The sequence below is a fragment of the Rhinopithecus roxellana genome, chromosome 19, assembly GCF_007565055.1.
Source record: "Rhinopithecus roxellana isolate Shanxi Qingling chromosome 19, ASM756505v1, whole genome shotgun sequence".
Lineage (NCBI taxonomy): Eukaryota > Metazoa > Chordata > Mammalia > Primates > Cercopithecidae > Rhinopithecus > Rhinopithecus roxellana.
In genome coordinates, this window is record NC_044567.1 from 42086753 (window position 1) to 42105976 (window position 19224).

General features: G+C 44.0%; 2 pseudogenes; one reads left to right on the plus strand and one right to left on the minus strand.

Annotated features, from left to right (window-relative positions):
* Positions 1-11274: 11274 nt before the first annotated feature.
* LOC115894749 lies at positions 11275-11538 on the minus strand (annotated as a pseudogene).
* Positions 11539-16355: 4817 nt separating this feature from the next.
* LOC104679595 lies at positions 16356-17145 on the plus strand (annotated as a pseudogene).
* Positions 17146-19224: the final 2079 nt, after the last annotated feature.

A 19224-nucleotide genomic window follows, 5' to 3' on the forward strand; every position in this document is an offset into this window, starting at 1 on the left:
GGTGGCTGGATTTTCTCTTTACTGTTCCGTAGAACGCGGCCTTTCCCATTCTGATAATATTAGCTAACGTGTCCCTCAAGCTTTGTTGGTAAGATGAAAGAATTGAACAGTATCTGGCACATTGTAAACTTTCTCTCTCACCCTCTATACTTTTGCTCTTTTTCTTTCTCCGTCTTTTCCACTCTCTCCATCAGTGACAAGGTAGAATGATAGTACCATTAAGAATCCCCACTGTGGCCAGGTGTGGTGGCTCATGCCTGTAATCCTAGCACTGTGGGAGGCCGAGGTGGGTGGATCACCTGAGGTCAGGAGTTCGAGACCAGCCTGGCCAACATGGTGAAACCCCTTCCCTACTAAAAACACAAAAGTTAGCTGGGCGTGGTGGTGGGTGCCTGTAATCCCAGCTACTCGGGAGGCTGAGGCAGGAGAATTGCTTGAATCTTGGAGGCGGAGATTGCAGTGAGCTGAGATGGTGCCATTGTACTCCAGCCTGGGCAACAGAGCGAGACTCTGTCTCAAAAAAATTCCCCCTATGAGGAAATAGGAACTTTCCAGTTGGAGCGGGGAGCACATGGAAATAGAAGTTGTCACAACCCCACATTTTGGGCAGCCACGCCAAAAAGCAGTGTGGACCTCCTTCATCTCCTGTTTACAAAGCAGCTCCACCACTTACTAGTTGTCTAATTCTGGGCAGCTGGTTGACTTTTCCAAGGTTCCCCTCCCCTCCCCTCCCCTCTTCTTTTTTTTGAGACGGAGTCTTGCTCTGTTACTGAGGCTGGAGTGCAGTGGTGCCATCTCGGCTCACTGCAAGCTCCGCCTCCCGGGTTCACGCCATTCTCCTGCCTCAGCCTCCCGAGTAGCTGGGACTACAGGCGCCCGCCGCCACGCCCAGCTAATTTTTTTGTATTTTTAGTAGAGACGGGGTTTCACCGTGTTAACCAGGATGGTCTCAATCTCCTGACCTCGTGATCTGCTCGCCTCGGCCACCAAAAGTGCTGGGATTACGGGCATGAGCCACTGGGTCCGGCTCCAAGCCTGTTTTCTTATTGGAGATATGAGGATGATGCTATACACTACACAATGTGGCTATGATTAGGAATTGGCCTAAAATATGTAACATGGTACTTGGCAGATACTCCATAAATGTGGCTGTTTAAGCTAAAATGATGAAGCTTAGCTGGTCAGGCCAACAACCTAGGAGGTGACTTTTCTTTCTTTCACACCTTTCTTAGGTTGGGCTCCTCCAGAAGCAGAACCTGAGATACGGGTTTGAGTGCAAATATTTTTTTTCTTTTTTTTTTTTTTTGAGACAGAGTCTCACACTGTTACCTAGGCTGCAGTACAGTGGTGTGATCTCAGTTCACTGTAACCTCCGTCTCCTAGGTTCAAGCAATTATCGTGCCTTCTGAGTAGCTGGGATTACAGGCATGCACAACCATGCCCGGCTAATTTTTGTATTTTTAGTAGAGATGGTGTTTCCCCATATTGACCAGGCTGGTCTTGAACTCCCAGCCTCAGGTGATCTGCCCGCCTCGGCCTCCCAAAGTGCTGGGATTACAGGTGTGAGCCACCGCGCTTGGCCGAGTGCAAATAGTTTACTGAGAGGTGATCTCAGGAAGCTCCAGAAGGGAAACGGGGAAATGAGGTATACTTTATCTTATTTTAACCTCAGATCAACCCTCTCAAGATAGATATTGTTATTATTCTTTTTTTTTTTTTTTTTTGAGATGGAATCTTGCTCTGCTGCCCAGGCTGGGGTGCAGTGGCACAATCTCAGCTCACTGCAAGCTCCGCCTCCCGGGTTCATGCCATTCTCCTGCCTCAGTCTCCCAAGTAGCTGGAACTACAGGTGGCCGCCACCATACCCGGTTACTTTTTTTGTATTTTTAGTAGAGACGGGGTTTCACCATGTTAGCCAGGATGGTCTCGATCTCCTGACCTCGTGATCTGCCCCCCTCGGCCTCCCAAAGTGCTGGGATTACAAGCGTGAGCCACCGTGCCTGGCCGTTGTTATTCTTTATATTCTATAGATGAGTTAAGTGGTGGTTTAAAACGTCCACAATTCTATGATATTTGTACCATTAAGTGGTGGAAAGTATGTCCTCTGTTCTTGGATCTTTGCAACATTATCAATAGATGGATCAGAATGACTCTCAATTAGAGTCATTAGATTAGAAAATGTTGCTAGATTAGAAAATGTTGCACAGATGCTTGCTATTCTTTTTGAAATACTCGCTCAGGAAGCCTTTGAAGTGTAGCTACCCTGAGACTGCCATGTTGGAGAGACCTTGTGGAGAGAGAAAGAGAGAATTAATATCTGACTGTAACTACCTGAGAGACCCCACACCAGAACCTCCCAGCCAACCCTTTCCTGAATTCCTAACCCACAAAAATTATGAGAGATAAGAAATGGTTCTTGTTTTAAGCTTAAAGTTCTGAGGTGATTTTTCTATACAGAAGTTGATTACTGGAACATGATCTTGATGGGGTATGGAGCATGCTACCCCAAAATGTGGCACCTTGGCCTACTAAGTATTTTAAGCTGAAAGAAACTGAGAAAACTACAGAAACAGGGAGGTCACTCTCTTATGTCCTCCCACCTTTCTCCCTTGAAGCAGGCCGTAAAAGAATTCTGACCTACCTCCTCTGAAAATAGGTCGTAAGATCCTCATTCCAGAGAGGTCCTCCCCAACCCTGGAGGCCAAGAAGAATGTGAGCAGGCAGGCCTTGATAAGTCATCCCCTCCCTCAGTTTATTACCATTAGATTATACCCTTTTGTCTTCTAATCATACTTCTGCATGACTGTACATAAAAGTAGTTTTTCTTTAGTATTTGGATTTTCATTTCCGAAGTCTCCTGTTTTATGTAAAACTTACCATAAATAAATTTGTATGCTTTCCCTTGTTAATCTGTCTTGTTATAGGGGCCTCAGCCATGAAACTCGCAATGGGTGAGAAAAAGATATTACTTTTCCTCCCCTACAATTTGTGCCCAGATTTTTCTGACTGCAGAGATCTCCTTCAATAACTATTTATTTATTTATTATTTTTATGTTTTGTGGCAGGGCCTTGCTTGTAGCCCAGGCTGGAGTACAGTGGCGCAATCACAGCTCACTGGAGCCTCAGCCTCCTGGGCCGGAGTGGTCCTCCCACCTCAACTTCCTGAGTAATTGGGACTACAGTCATGCGACACCATACCCAGCTGATTTTTGTATTTTTTATAGACACACGGTTTCATCATGTTGCCCAGACTGGTCTCAAACTCCTGGGCTTGAGCCATCTGCCCACCTCAGCCTCCCAAAGTACTGGGATTACAGGTGTGAGCCACCATGCCTGGCCAATAACTCCCTATTTCATAAAAAATAAAATGTAGACTCCTCTGCATGGCATTCAAGTCTTGACAATTTGGCCCCAGACTACTTTTCAACCCAAAACCCAGCCATGCCAGCCTGTGATTTCATTGTGAAACGATGGAGGGGAACAAAAAAGCATGAGCTTTGAAGAGAGTGTGGCATTGTAGAGGAGAAAAAGTAGTATCTTTTCCTCACCCATTGTTTCATGGATGGCACCCTTATAACAAAAGACAGATTAACAAGAATAAAGCATAACACATTTATTTAATTTTTAAAATCAAAGTTTTGCATGACACTGAAACCTTCAGAAATGACACAAATACCCAGGGGAAAACTGCTGTTTTTTATGCTTAGGTTTGATGAAGAATGGGCTGTAAACCAAAAATAAAATTTGAAGCCTTTCAACCATCTGAATGGGCACCTCCTCTCGGCCAAGGGCATTCTAAAGTTAACCTGAAAAACTAGTTCAGGTCACGATGGGAAGGAGGAGTCAGACATGCCTTGTTACCATTAAAGTCGAAAACATCTTAAGACTGATAGAACAGGCTCTTTAAATCTGGTAAGAAACATTTACAATCTACTCTCTCTGAAGCCTGATACCTGGAGGCTTCATCTGCATGATAACAGCTTGGTCTCCACAACCCCTTATGGTAACCTATACATTCCTTTCTAATGATTCCAGGTTTTTAGGAAATAACTCAACCAATTGCCAGTCAGAAAATCTGAATCCATCTATCTGGCCCTTCATCAAAAAAAAAAAAAAAAAAAAAAGTCTTCAACTATTCAAATAGTTGTTTTCCTATAGGTATTGTGTCACTTTTCTCTCCTGCTCTCAAAATTTTCTCTTTATCTTTTGCTTTCAGCAGTTTGACTCTGATATGCCTAAGTATAGGTTTCTCTGGATCAATCCTATATGGGATTTGCTGACCTTGAATTTGTAAATTCAAGCCTTTCAGAAAATTTGGGAAGTTTTCTATAATTATTTCTTCATATTTTTCCCACTTCATTCTCTTTCCTCTGCTTCTTCACTTCAAGTATCCATATGTTAATGAAAAGAGTCGAACTCTGTAAAATATTTGAAGAGATTTATTCTGAGTCAAATATGAGTGACCATGGCCCATGACACCGCCCTCAGGAAGTCCTGAGAACATGTGTCTAAGGTGGTGGGGAGTAGCTTGGTTTTATACATTTTAGAGAGGCATGAGACATCAATCACATACATTTAAGAAATACATTGGTTTGGTCCAGAAAGGCAGAACCACTCAAAGCGGGGTCAGGCGGCTTTCAGGCTATAGGTGAATTTAAACGTTTTCTGGTTGACGGTTGAGTTTGTCTAAAGACCTAGGATAGATAGAAATTGAATGTTCAGGTTAAGGTAAAGATTGTGGAGACCAAAGTTCTTTTGAAGTCTTATAGCGGCTGCCCTTAGAGACAATAGGTGATAAATGTTTCCTATTCAGATCTTAGTGAATCTGTTTAAGATTGGGAGGTTCTAGAACAAAAAGATTTAGCTATGTTAATAGAGATGCTTTACAGTACAAAATTTCCCCCACAAAGAAAAACTTTGAGGGGCCATTTCAAAGTATGGCAAAGTAACATGTTTTGGGGTAAAATATTTTGATTTTCTTCTTTGTCTTGTAATGTTATGACACGATCAGGCTGGAAAGTAAATCATGATATATAGGGTTAAATAAAACCCATTTGATGAGAATTTACGATTTGTAGGGCATGACTCCCCAGACCCCTTAGATAGGAATTTAGGCAAGATAAAAAAATTAGTCCATACTTAATGCTAGATATTTTGAAATTATCCCACAGGCCTCTGAGGCTCTGTTCATTCTTTTCTAATTATTTTTTCTTCTTCTTACTCAGGTTATACATTTCTATCAACATATCAATTTCACTGACTGTTTCCTCTGTCATCTTCATCCCGCTATTAATTTCATGCAGTGATTTTTTAAAAATTTTAGATACGTTTTAGTGTTAAAGAGAAGCTTTAGCTCTAAAATTGTTTTTCTGCTGAGATTTTCTATCTTTGCATTCATTATAAACATATTTTCCATTACCTCACTAGATAGAGTTTGACACTGCTCTAAAGTCCTTGTCTGGTAATGCCATTATCTGGCTCATCTGAGGGTTGGCATCTATTGGGTGTCTCTTCTCTTGAGATTAGGTCACATTTTCCTATTGAATAATTTTGAATTGTATTTAGACATTGTGAATATTACGTTGTAGAGACTCTCGATTCTGTTAAACTGGTCTGAAGAGTTTTGCTGTTTTTATTTTAGCAGGCTGTTAACTTAGATTGAAACTGCAAACTTGCATGCCTGTAGTAGATGACAACTCAAATCTTAGTTCAATTCTGGAAGTTTTAGCTGCAAGCTGCTTTCATGTTTCCTCAAGTACGTATGGTAGTCAGCCAGAAACTTGAACTAAGTTTATATAAAGAATTTGGGATTCCCCCATGCTGATTTTCTCCTTTCTGGGCTTCCTGCTCCCTCTTGAATGGTAACTGTTGCCCCAGGCTCCTTCCCTTTTTTTGAGATCGAGTCTGGCTCTGTCGCCCAGGCTGGAGTGCAGTGGTGCCATGTCAGCTCACTGCAACCTCCACCTCCCAGGTTCAAGAGATTCCTCACAGCAGCTTCCCAAGTAGCTGGGATTACAGGCATGTGCCACCAGGGTTTCGCTATTTTGGCCATGCTAGTCTCGAACTCCTGGCCTCAAGGGGGCCACACGCCTTAGCCTCCCAAAGTGCTGGGATTACAGATGTGAATCACAGCACCCAGCCAAAAGCTGGGTAATGGTAATTTCAAGATGGTGATATCTGCTCTGCTTTCATTAAAACCTTTCCTCACATTTTCCTTTTTGTGTCTCTCTCTCTCCACCACCACCACACACACACACACACACACACACATACACACACACCTACCCACACATCCCACCAAATTGTTTATTTGCCACCTCTCTAGATCACAAAGTCCCTGTTAGAATCCAACTCTAGGTGGCACCAAGATCAACAGAGCTGCCATTTCCTTCTCTCTTTTCCCAAACCTTATTGTGAAAGTCCTACAAGGAACTATGTCAGGGCTGCATGTGAAGCCATTTGACTTTTTCCTCATTAAAAAAATTCGGCTGGAGGCAATGGCTTATGCCTGTGATCCCAGCACTTTGGGAGGCCGAGGCGGGTGGATCATGAGGTCAGGAGATCGAGACCACGGTGAAAACCCATCTCTACTGAAAATACAAAAAAATAGCTGGGCGTGGTGGTGGGTGCCTATAGTCCCAGCTACTCAGGAGGCTGAGGCAGGAGAATGGCGTGAACCCAGCAGGCAGAGGTTGCAGTGAGCAGAGATCGTGGCCCTGCACTCCAGCCTGGACGACAGAGCAAGACTCCATCTCAAAAAAAAAAAAAAAAAATTCAAGAACTATAATGTTCATAAAGTGCATATAACATAAATGTTGTTTATATTTAATTTTTCTGAGATGGGGTCTCACTCTGTTGCCCAGACTGGTCTTAAACTCCTGGGCTCAAGTGATCCTCTTGCCTCAGCCTCCCAAAGTGTTGCGATTACAGGCATGAGTCTCTGCACCTGGCCAAATATTCAGTTTAATAATTATAAAGCAGATACACATGTAATATCATTACAAATGGTCACTGTTAGCATTCCAGAAGCCCCCAGTGTGCCCCTTTCCAATCACAACCATCTCTCTAACCCTTATAGGTAACCAATATCCTGACCTTTGTAATAATTTTTTTGCTTGTAAACTGTAGTTCTGGCTGGGCAGAGTGGCTCACACTTGTAATCCCAGCAGTTTGTGAGGCTGAGGCAGGAGGATTGCTTGAGCCCAGGAGTTCGAGACCAGTCTAAGCAACACAGCAGGACCTCCTCTTCACAAAGATTTAAAAGTTAGCTGGGCATGTTAGCCTGCACCTTGAAGTCCCAGCTACTGGAGAGGCTGAGATGCGAGAATCGCTTGAGCATGGGAGGTCCAGGCTGCAGTGATCCGTGTTTGCACCACTCCAGACCCTGTCTCAAAAAAAAATAAAATGTAGTTTTACCTATTGTATGTCAGTCATAAACAACATACTTTAGTCTTGCCTCCTGGAACTTTGTATAAATGAAATCATATTATGCATATTATTTTCTGTATCACTTCTTTCACTCAATAATCTATTTTTACATTTAAGATGTTGTATGTTGCTGAGATTGGTGCATTTCAAGGCCTGTGTTGTGCTTCCAATAAGGAGATCACTATCTACATTTGGCTACTGATAGTGGCTAATTTGACGGAAGAACTGAATCTTCAATTTCATTCATTTTAATTACTTTTAAATTTAAAAGCTGATACTCAATGCAGTTATTAGAAAATGTATGTTTGTGGCCAGGTGCGGTGGGTCATGCCTGTAATCCCAGCACTTTGGGAGGCCGAGGTGGGTGGACCAGCCTGGCCAATGTGGTGAAACCCTGTCTCTATTAAAAATACATAAATTAGCCTGGCATTGTGGCAGTCACCTGTAATCCCAGCTACTTGGGAGGCTGAGGCAGGAGAATCGCTTAAACCTGGGAGGCAGAGGATGCAGTGAGCTGACATTGCGCCACTGCACTCCAGCCTGGGCAACAAGAGGGAAACTCCGTCTCAAAAAAAAAAAAAAAGCATATTTGCAACAACTTGGGTATGTGATGGCTACTTTTTCAACTGCAACTTTTATGAAATCTAAACATAGATTAAGGTTTTTTTTGTTTGTTTGTTTTTGAGACAAAGTCTGGCTCTGTTGCCCAGGCTGGAGAGCAGTAGCATGACCACAGTGCACTGCAGTCTCAACCTCCCAGGCTCAAGTGATCCTCCTACCTAAGCCTCCTGATTAGCTGGGACTATAAGCACACACCTTCGTGTCCAGCCAATATTTTTAATTTTTTGTAAAGATGAGGTCTCACTGTGTTGCCAGGCTGGTCTTGAACTCCTGGGCTCAAGCAATTCTCCTGCCTAGGGCTCCCAAAATGCTGGGATCACAGGGATGAGTTACCTCCAGCTACCTTAAGCATTATTATTATTTATTTTACTATTCTCCCTAGACTGCTCAGCAGAACAGATTAAGTATTTTTGATAAAAATTTAGCAACCACATTCAAAGAGTTAGTATGGAAAAAAGAATGTAAACTCCCCAATGAATTTTTATACTAATTACATGCAGAAATGATACCACTTTGGATACATTGAAGACTAAGTATGAAAATAGAATATCTCATTAATAACACATATAATAATTACATGTTGAAATGATAATATATTGGATATATGGGTGAAATAAAATATATTAACATGTTTCACCTGTTTCTTTTTTAATTTTATTTTTTAAGTGACTACCAGAAAAGTTAAGATTATGTATGTGGCTTGCATTGTGTTTCTTTTTTTTTTTGAGACGGAGTCTTGCTCTGTGCTTCCCAGGCTGGAGTGCAGTGGCACGATCTCGGCTCGCTCACTGCAAGCTCCGCAGCCCCCCTGCCTCGGGTTCACGCCATTCTCCTGCCTCAGCCTCCTGAGTAGCTGGGACTACAGGTGCCCGCCACCACGCCCGGCTAATTTTCTTGTATTTTTAGTAGAGACGGGGTTTCACCGTGTTAGCCAGGATGGTCTCGATCTCCTGACCTCGTGATCCACCCGCCTTGGCCTCCCAAAGTGCTGGGATTACAGGCGTGAGCCACCGCGCCCGGCCTGCATTATGTTTCTAATGAATACTGCTGCTTTAAAGTATTCCATTGTACAATGATTCTGCAATGTATTAATTCACCTACTGTGGATGGATACTGAGATTTTTCTAGTTTTTAATTATTACAAACAAACAATGCTGCTTTGAACATTCTTATACTTGTATCCTCACAACACTTTTGCTTGAGTTTCTCTAGGATATAAGGGTACAAAATTGTTTTCCTAAGAAGTTGTGCTATTTCACGTTGGTCGACTGAGAACATGCCATGTCTCTACCTATCTGATCTCTACCAAATCCCTAAAAATTGTGGAACAGAGATCATTTAAAAACCCACAACCCTAGCTCAAAATGTGGAAGCAGTTCTACAAATTCTCCCCTGCCAGAAATGCCCTGGAATTACCTACAAGTTCTTGGTTGGGACAGGGCATTAGGAGAAGCCAGAGGCACATCAATCCAATATCCTTCTTCCTTGGGCCAGGCAGCAAAAGGTGTCCTCCTCCAGGCAGGAACAATTGGTGTTAGAAAGGAGGCAGCGTCCTGAAATCCTGGATGAAGGGTGTACACTCCCTTACTAGCCATCTCCCACAACTTCCTTATTCTCAGAAGACTCCATCTGGAACACAAGCCCCAGAATCCCACCTCTCCTCTAGAGCTGGAAAACAGACCCATCTGGTTCTGGTTCTAGCTTTTTTTTTTTTTTTTTTTTCTTATCAATAAGATATCAGACTCAGGATAGGGGAAAACTCTTTTAAAGTGGTCTTTTTAGATTACTATGATTGTCATGTGTTTTATTTTAAATTGAGAACTCATGTATGACCTGTCTACGTAAGTTGAACTAATGATGTGACACACAAACTGTTGTGAAAAATGCCAGTTACTTTGAATGTAAGCATTTTTCCCAAAATCATTTATGTGTCTAAACTAATTCCTTTTATAAATCAATAAGAAAATGATGAAACAATTCAACAGGAACATGAACAAAGGAAATAAAACTCAGAGAAGAAACATAAATGTTCAATAAATATATAAAAATATTTAATTAAATTCATGAGTAATCAGAAAAATGGAAATTTAGATGGGATCCCTTTTATTCACCCATAACATCAACAAAAAGTTGGAGAATACCCAGCAGTAAAAAGGTGTGGGGAAATGAATGCTGTCATATTCTCTTGAGGACAGAGTAAGTTGGCACAACATTTTTAAGGGCAGTTAAAATTTCATATCTACATAGTCTGCAGTCCAACAATTCCATTTCTAGAGATCCATTCTTTTTTCTCTTTTAGACGGAGTCTCGCTTTGTTGCCAGGCTGGAGTGCAGTGGTGCAATCTCGCTCACTGCAACCTCTGCCTCCTGGGTTCAAGGGATCCTCCTGCCTCAGCCTCCCGAGTAGCTGGGATGATAGGTGTGCACCACCATGCCCAGCTAATTTTTTTGTATTTTTAGTAGAGATGGGGTTTCACCATGTTGGTCAGGATGGTCCCAATCTCTTGACCTCGTGATTTGCCCGCCTTGGCCTCCCAAAGTGCTGGGATTAAAAAAAGAAGCACAAGAATAAAAAGAATATAACCATGTATTACTTGTATAATAAAAAATAAATTTAAATTGCCTCTTATTTTAAAGACAGTGTACCAAATTTAATTTAAAAATAACCATAGGATTGCAATCAACAGAGGTTGATTTGGGGTATTGAGGGGAAATATCTTTTCTCAGAGGTACCAATCTCAAAATTCTGGACCAAAAAGGACCTTACAATGCAGACAGTTTTTTGTCATATTTGGAGAGAATATACTCACAGTTTCTCAGTCCAACTGTATGTTTCCACACATTTGCATCAATGTAAGTAATATAGTTTCCTTGCAAATGTCTGTGAAGAAACACAATTTATATCCTTGAATAGGTAGGAAAAGAAAAAACAGGATAAGTAAAAGAATCATGGCAACCTTGTGGGAAGTATTTAGATACAGAAAATAACACCTGCTTTCTAATTTCCAGAGTTATAAGCTTCCCAGTTTGCACAATTTTTTTAAAGAAGCAATGTAAATGTTTTAATACTAACAATCCCACAGCATTTACTGCCATCTTGTAATAACATAAAGGTAATCAAAACAGTATGAATAAATGTTCATATTGGACGAAGGACATCTAAAAACAAACTGTATCCTTTTCTACAATTTCTCACTTCATTGATCATTTCCAGTTGGAGACACTTTATAGTAGAGTAATATTATCTCCTTTTAGCATGATCCGACCCAGTTGTTTTCTTGACTTTGTTTTAGAATGAATCTCTTCTGCATCATCTAATACAAGGTTCATATACTCATTAAAACCAATGACACAGCCTTCTATCCACATATTCCCTTGCTCATAGAGCCACGCCTGAATCCACAATCTATTTTGTAAGTATCTGAAGATGAGGTTGATGGGCTGCACCATAACCTTCTGCATTTTCTGGCCCTGGTCACGGTACGCCATGGTGGAATTTCACAAAGCGCACACCTGCACACTGCCTCTGAGAGCAGCTTCCCCCAGTTTGCACAATTAATCAAGAAATAATGTGGGGCCACTGGCACAAATGACGAGGCATCTCCCGGAAGCTTAACTTCCTATCTATCCAATCTCTTGGACAGATAATGGCAGTAAATTACTTTGAATGTAAGTATTTTATCCAAAATCATTTGTGTCTAAACAAACTCCTTCTACAAATCAATACAAAAATGATAGATAACACAACAGAAAAATAGGCATAAGCTTATTATTATAAACAAATAAGAAGAAAGAAACCCTATGCCAGGTAACACCACAGCTTGGGCTCAGTGCCCTCTGTTAAAACATCCTAGGATTTTTCTTTCCACTCCTATCACAACCGATCTGACTTAACCCCTTCTCACTTTACACCTATGTTTTGCTAGACATTTCTATTTTGTTACCCTGAATTAAGCTTTCCCTTGTAGAGCACTCTACATATGGATTCTGAAATAATTTTCTGCCTGTCTACACTTGAACATAAAGCAAAAAATAAAATAAAATAATCCTCCTGGTCGGGCATGGTTGCTTATGCCTGTAATCCCAGCACTTTGAGAGGCTGAGGTGGGCAGATTGTGAGGTCAGGAGTTTGAGACCAGCCTGGCCAATATGGTGAAACACCCATCTCTACTAAAAATACAAAAATTAGCCAGGCGTGGTGCCAGGTGCCTGTAGTCCCAGCTACCTGGGAGGCTGAGGCAGGAGAATCACTTGAAACTGGGAGGCAGAGGTTGCAGTGAGCTGAGATCACACCATTGCACTCCAGCCTGGGCGACAGAGTGAGACTCTGTCTCAAAAAAAAAAAAAAAAATCAAAAAATCTCCTTATTTAATAATTTAATCTCTCTGGCTTGGAAACTTTCAATGACTTTCCATATCTCACTGTGTGGCCTTCAAATTCCTATGTCTGATAATAAAGGTTCTACATAATCATATTTTCATTGCTCCCTCAAAAAATTATTTGCAGCCAGATTGGACTACTAAATTCTGATCATACCTGTAGCTATGTCTTTGTCATCTCGTAATGCATTGGAGGTTGACCTGCAACCTCCTTAAGTGGCTCTGGAAGCTGAGCTGGATTGAAGGTTCGACCTCCTTGGGGGGCTCTGGAGCCTGAACTGTGGCCTCCTGTTGGGCTGGAGAAGGTTCTGCCTCTATTTGGGGCACTGGGGTCTGAGCTGGAAACTCCTACTGAGTTAGAGATGGTTCCACCTCTTGAGGGAACTCTGGATATAAAGATGGGGACACCTGCTGAGTCGGAGAGAGTTCTACCAACATAGGGTCCTCTGAAGATTGAGCAGGGCCTGCCTGCTGGACTGGAGAGGATTCTACCTCTCCAGGTGGCTTTAAAATCTGAGTTTGGGCCAGTTGTAGGACTGGAGATGGCTCAACCTTCTCAGGTGGCTCTGATGGCTGAGCTGGCATCTCCAGCTGTGGTGGAAGACTGACCTCTTCAGTGGACTTCAGAAAATGACCTGAGACTTCCTGCTGGGTTTCAGATGGTTCAACGTCCTTAAGGGGGCCTGATGGCTCAGCTGGGGACTCAGGCTGAACTGGAGAAGATTCTACCTCTTTAGGTGGATCTGGGATCTGAGTTGTGGCTGCTTGCTGGGTTGGAGATTTAATCTTTACAGGAGAATCCAGAAGAGGGATCAGGCGGGGTTAGAGAAAAGTCACCCTGCTCAATGGGAATAGGAGCGCTGTCCTGCTGGACTGGAGAAGGTTCAGCCTCCATAGTGACTGCTGTAGGTATGGTAAGCTCCATATTCACTTTTTTTTTTTTTTTGAGATGGAGTCTCGCTCTGTCACCCAGGCTGGAGTGCAGTGGCGTGATCTTGGCTCACTGCAAGCTCCGCTTCCTGGGTTCATGCCATTCTCCTGCCTCAGTCTCCCGAATAGCTGGGACCACAGGTGCCTGCGACAATGACTGGCTAATTTTTTGTATTTTTAGTAGAGACGGGGTTTCACCGTGTTAGCCAGGATGATCTCGATCTCCTGACCTCGTGATCCACTTGCCTTGGCCTCTCAAATTTCTGGGACTACAGGCGTGAGCCGCCACGCCCGGCCAGTATTCACATATTTAACTGTGGTATTAGGCAAAGCTTAACTACTTCTGAATACGGAAGAGAGATCTAGAGGTGAAAATACCATCTTACAATTAAATGAACTTACAATGTCTGAGGAGAGCTGAGTGAGTTGGAGACGGAGTCGTGGGGTCTTGATAGACTTGGCAGAAGTTCATCATTTCCAGGGGTATTTAGCTGCTGAATGATAATCTGTTGCTGGTCTTTCAAACGTTTAAACTGCTCAGGGGATATTAAAGACTGAGCTGGGACCCTGTGTTGAGTTAAAATTTCAACCTGGTAGGTGAACTCTGGGGTCATCGTAACCATGTGATCCACAGGCTTAACAATGACATGGTGAAATGTTGGAGGCTGAACTTGATCATGACTTATAGGAGAAACTGTTACCCCATGATGCTCTGGACGTTGAGCTACAACTTCATTAGGGAGCTCTGAAGGCTGAGCTGGGGCATCTTTCTGGGTTGGAGAAGACTCGACCCACTCAGGGGTCTGTGGATGCTCACCTGCAGCCTCCTACTGTATTGGAGAGGGGTTCTCATATCTAGTAGGTTCTGGAGATTCAACCGAAGTCTCCTGTTGAGCTGGTAAAGGGCCAGCCTCTTCCAATGACTCTGTAGGCAGAGGTGTGCCCCCGTGCTGGGTGTCGGAATGTTCCACATCATTAATTGGCCCTGAGAGCTGAGCTGTAGCCTCCTGATGGATTGGAGAAGTTCCCACCTCTGCAGTAGGCTCTGTTGCTATGGTGAGCTTTGTATCTGGAGGCTTAACAGTGACACTGGGCAAATCTCAGTGTTGAACTTGATGGTGACCGGGAGGTGGAACTGTTACTTGATGATGTTCTGGAGGCTGAGCTGGGGTCTCCTGCAGGCTAGAGAGGATTCAACTTCCCCAGAAGACTCAGAAGGCAGACCTGGCTGCTCCTGCTCACTGGGGAACGTTCAGCCTTCACAGGAGGACCTGGAGGCTCAGTTGTGGCCTCCTGTTGGGTTGCAGAAGGTTACATCTGCTCTGGATGCTGGTTTGGGGCCTCCTGCCAGGCTGGAGAAGAGTCAGTGTCCTTGGTAGGCTCGGAAGTTATGCTAATCTCTACATCTGCAGGTTTAACTGTAATGTTTGGCAAGTTATAATGAGCTTGATATGCACCCTAAGTTTGAACTGTCACCTCATGATTCAGTGGAGTTTAAGCTGCACTCTCTATAGAAGACTCTGGAGGCAGAGTTGGGGTCTCCTCCTGGGTCTGAGAAAATTCCACCTCCTTAGAAAACTCAGAAGGCTGAGCTGGCTGCTTCTGCTCTCTGGAGGAAGGTTCAGCCTCCACAGGAGGACCTGGAGGCTCAGCTGGAGTCCCTTGCTCAGGGCAAAATATTTCATCTCCTCAGGGCACTCTGGTGTCTGGGCTGGGGCCTCTAATTGGGTTGAGGAAGAGTCCACCTCCCCGGGATTCTCTGGAGGCTGAGCTGCAGCCTAGTCTACAAAATTTCCACCATACCTGTAACCATGCCTTTGCCTAGACTGTACTCCCATTTGTTTTCTATTTAACAAATTAGCCCGGGCATGGTGGCTCATGCCTGTAATCCCAGCACTTTAGGAGGCCGAGGTGGGCAGATCACAAGGGCAGGAGATCGAGACCACGGTGAAACCCCGTCTCTACTAAAAATACAAAAAATTAGCTGGGCGCAGTGGTGGGTGCCTGTAATCCCAGCTGAGGATTGGGAGGCTGAGGCAGGAGAATGGCGTGAACCCAGGAGGCGGAGCTTGCAGTGAGCTGAGATGGCACCACTGCACTCCAGCCTGAGTGACAGAGCGAGACTCCGTCTCAAAAAAAAAAAAAAAAAAAAAAAAAAAAACAAACAAATTATAGCTACACTTTAAGCCCCAAGTAAGTTTCAGCTTATTGATGTAGCTTTCCCTGATCTCCACACCTCAAGGATGACAGATTCCGGTGAATTCTAGCACTGATCTGCATTATCTTGTATTACTTCATTATATATACCTCCTTTTTATGCCTATTCTCTTTCTTCCCTCCTATCATTTTCATGTTCTGAAGACAGTATCATACTTGGGCCAGGGCTGGACACAAAACAACTGCTACATAAAGAAAGTCAATTTCAGCAGCAAGGCAGGACCAAGCTCAGTATCCAGTATCACCCAGTGTCACATTTCAACCTTTAGACCTGGGGCTTACCATAACTCCAGTATCCACGAAGGAGGCTGAGCATTTGACAACCCTGAGGAAAACTGTATTCCTTCAAAACACCCTGAAGTGACGCTTCCAACTCCAGACCACGTGCAGGCTCAGCACACAAACCTAACTGAGGTCACAGTTTAACCTTTGGATCTGAAACTTACCACAACATACTACAGAGGATTTCCTCCAACCATGGAGAACTCAAACCAACTTCCAGAACCACCTACAGAGGTTGTAGCTCAACTTCCATCTCATTAAGCAGTGACAGTTCCAACACAAGGTCAGGATCAAGCTCAGCATTCAACACTGGCCAGTGTCACACTTCAACTTTTTGACCTGGGGTTTATCATCACTCCAGAATCCACTACAGAAATTGAACTTTCTCCAACCATGCAGGAGACCCCAACTCAGCCCCCTAAGGAAGTTGTACCCCAGCCTCCAGTATATCAAGAGGTGACAGTTCCGACACCGGGTCAGGATCAAGCTCAGCATCCAATGTCACCCATCGTTACAGTTCAACCTCTGGACCTGGTGGACTTAGCATAACTTCAGAACCCACTACAGAGGTTGAACATTCTACACCCCTGAAGAAGACTATAGTTCCTCTGAAGCACCCTGAGGTGACACTTCCACATCCACACCAGGTTCAGACTCTACATTCAAACCTGAGTCAAGTCAACCTTTGTAGTAGGTTCTGGTTCTGTAGTTACGGTAAGCTCCACATTTGGGTCTGGAACTTACCTTAACTCTATGGAGGCTGAACCTTCTTCAACCATGCAGAAGACCCCAACTCGGCCTCCAGAGCTACCTAAGGAGTTTGTAGCTCAACCGCCTGTGTATTGTTATCAGATACCCATTCCAACACCAAGCCAGGATCAAGCTCTGCCCTTCTACAGCTCTGAGGACTACAGCTCCTCCTCCAAAGCACCCTGAGGTGACACTTCCACTTCCAGACAAGAACCAGGCTCAGCATCAAAACCTGACTCAATTCACAGTTCAACCTTTGGACCTGGAGCTTACCATAACTACAGAACCTACTACAGAGGTTAAAACTTCTCCAACCATGGAGAAGACCTCAACTCAGCTTTCGGACCCGGGGCTCGCCCTAACTCCAGAACCCACTACAAAGACTGAGCATTCTACAGGCCTGGACAAGACTACAGCTCCACGACAAGACCAAGTTCAGACTCGGCATTGAAACCTGACTGAAGTCACACGTTCACCTTCTGAACTAGAACCTACTCAGAATTCATTGGTGCGGTCTGAAAGTTACACTCAGAACTAAGGCTTTAACTCCACAAGAGGAGCAGAAGGCCTCTACAAGCACCAACATATGTGAGCTCTGTACCTGCAGAGATGAGATGTATTGATCTCATCTGTCATGTATTGATCTCAGCCCAAAACAGAGGTTCCACCAAGTGCCCGTGCCAGAACCCAGCACCTACAATGGCACCTTCACCATCTTGTAAGAATCACCTTTCCTCAATTGTTCTCTGTGTGCTGCCTGACATGGCAGCTTTTTCCTGGAGGCCTTCCTGGGCCTTCTTTAATCTCACCAAACCAAATGGACAACTGACTTTCTGCTTTCGCTTTTGCCTGTCATCTCTTCCTTCTCCTCATTCTCCTTTACTATTAGGCCCCTTCTCTGGTCTTTTACTTGTGATTGCTCTAATCCTTTTCTTATCCATTTTTCTTTTTTTTTTTTTCTTTTTTTCTTTTTGAGACGGAGTCTCGCTCTGTCACCCAGGCTGGAATGCAGTGGCATGATCTCAGCTCACTGCAAGCTCTGCCTCCCGGGTTCACGCCATTCTCCTGCCTCAGCCTCCCGAGTAGCTGGGACTACAGGCGCCTGCCACCTCGCCCGGATAGTTTTTTGTATTTTTTTTTTAGTAGAGACGGGGTTTCACCGTGTTAGCCAGGATGGTCTCGATCTCCTGACCTCGTGATCCGCCCGTCTCAGCCTCCCAGAGTGCTGGGATTACAGGCTTGAGCCACCGCGCCCGGCCTCCATTTTTCTTTATCCCCATCACATCATTGCTTAACTGCTGCTCTCCTCCTATTTGCACTTCACCCTCTTTACAGCACTCTGTCTCTCTCTCCATCTCAGTGATAGTGCTCTAGGTGGTTAAGAGTGGATTCTGGAGCCAGGTTACTGAGTTTTAACCCAGGTCCGTCATTTGTTAGCTTGGTTACCCTGAACAAGTTATTCTCTGTGACTCAATTTCCTCATCTTTAAACTGGGGATTATGCTAGTTACCATGCCATAGGATTATTGTGAGATTTGCGTGAATACATGTATTACTTACATCGGTGCCTACCATATTTGGGAGTGTTGGCTGCTAACATGATTACTCAGTCCTTTAGTTATGTCCAGAACTCATCATCTCATAATGCTTTGGAGGTTGAGCTGCAACCCGCTTAGGTGACTCTGGAAGCTGACCTGGGACCATCTGCTGGCTTGAAAGTTCTATATTCTTGGGGGGGGGCTCTGAAGCCTGAACTGTGACCTCCTGCTGGTTTGGAGAAGGCTCTGCCTCCACAGCGGGTATGGAGTCTGAGCTGGAAAGTTTTGCTGAGTTAGAGAGGGTCCCACTTCCTGAGGGAGCTGTGGAGGCAAAGATGGGCTAGCTGCTGGATTGGAGAGGGTTCTACCACAATACAGGGCTCTGAAGACTGAGCAGGGACTGCCTGCTGGACTGGAGAGGATTCTACCTTTTTAAGTGGCTCTAAAAGCTGAATTAGGGCCTGCTGTAGGACTGGAGATAGTTCAACCTTCTCAGGTAGCTCTGATGGCTGAGCTCAGCCGGAAACTCCCCCCTTAGGAGGATTTGGATTCTGAGCTGTAGCCTCTGGCTGGGCTGAAGATTCACTCTCTTCAGGAGACTCCAGAGGTAGGAAAGGGGAATTAGGCTGGGCTAGAGAAAAGTCAGTCTGCTCATTGGAAATAGGAGGGTTGTCCTGCTGGACTGGAGAAGGTTCAATCTCTATAGTGACTACTGTAGGTATGGTAAACTCTATATTCACATTTTTAACTGTGATTTTAGGCCAAGTTGAATTATTTCTGAATATTGAAGACAGATCTTCAGGTGAAAAATTCCATCTCATCATTCAGTGGACTTACAATGTCTGAGGAGAGCTGAGCTGGAGACCAAGTTGTGGGCTTTTGAGCAAGAGGAGAAAATTCATCATTTTCAGGGAGTTAACTGCTGAATGATAATCTCTTGCTCATCTTTCAAATGGCTAAACTTTTCAGGGGACATTAAGGACTGAGCTTGATGGTGACCTGGAGGTGAAACTGTTACCTCATAATGTTTTCAAGGCTGAGCTGGAATCTCCTGCTGGGCTGGAGAAAATTCAACCTCCC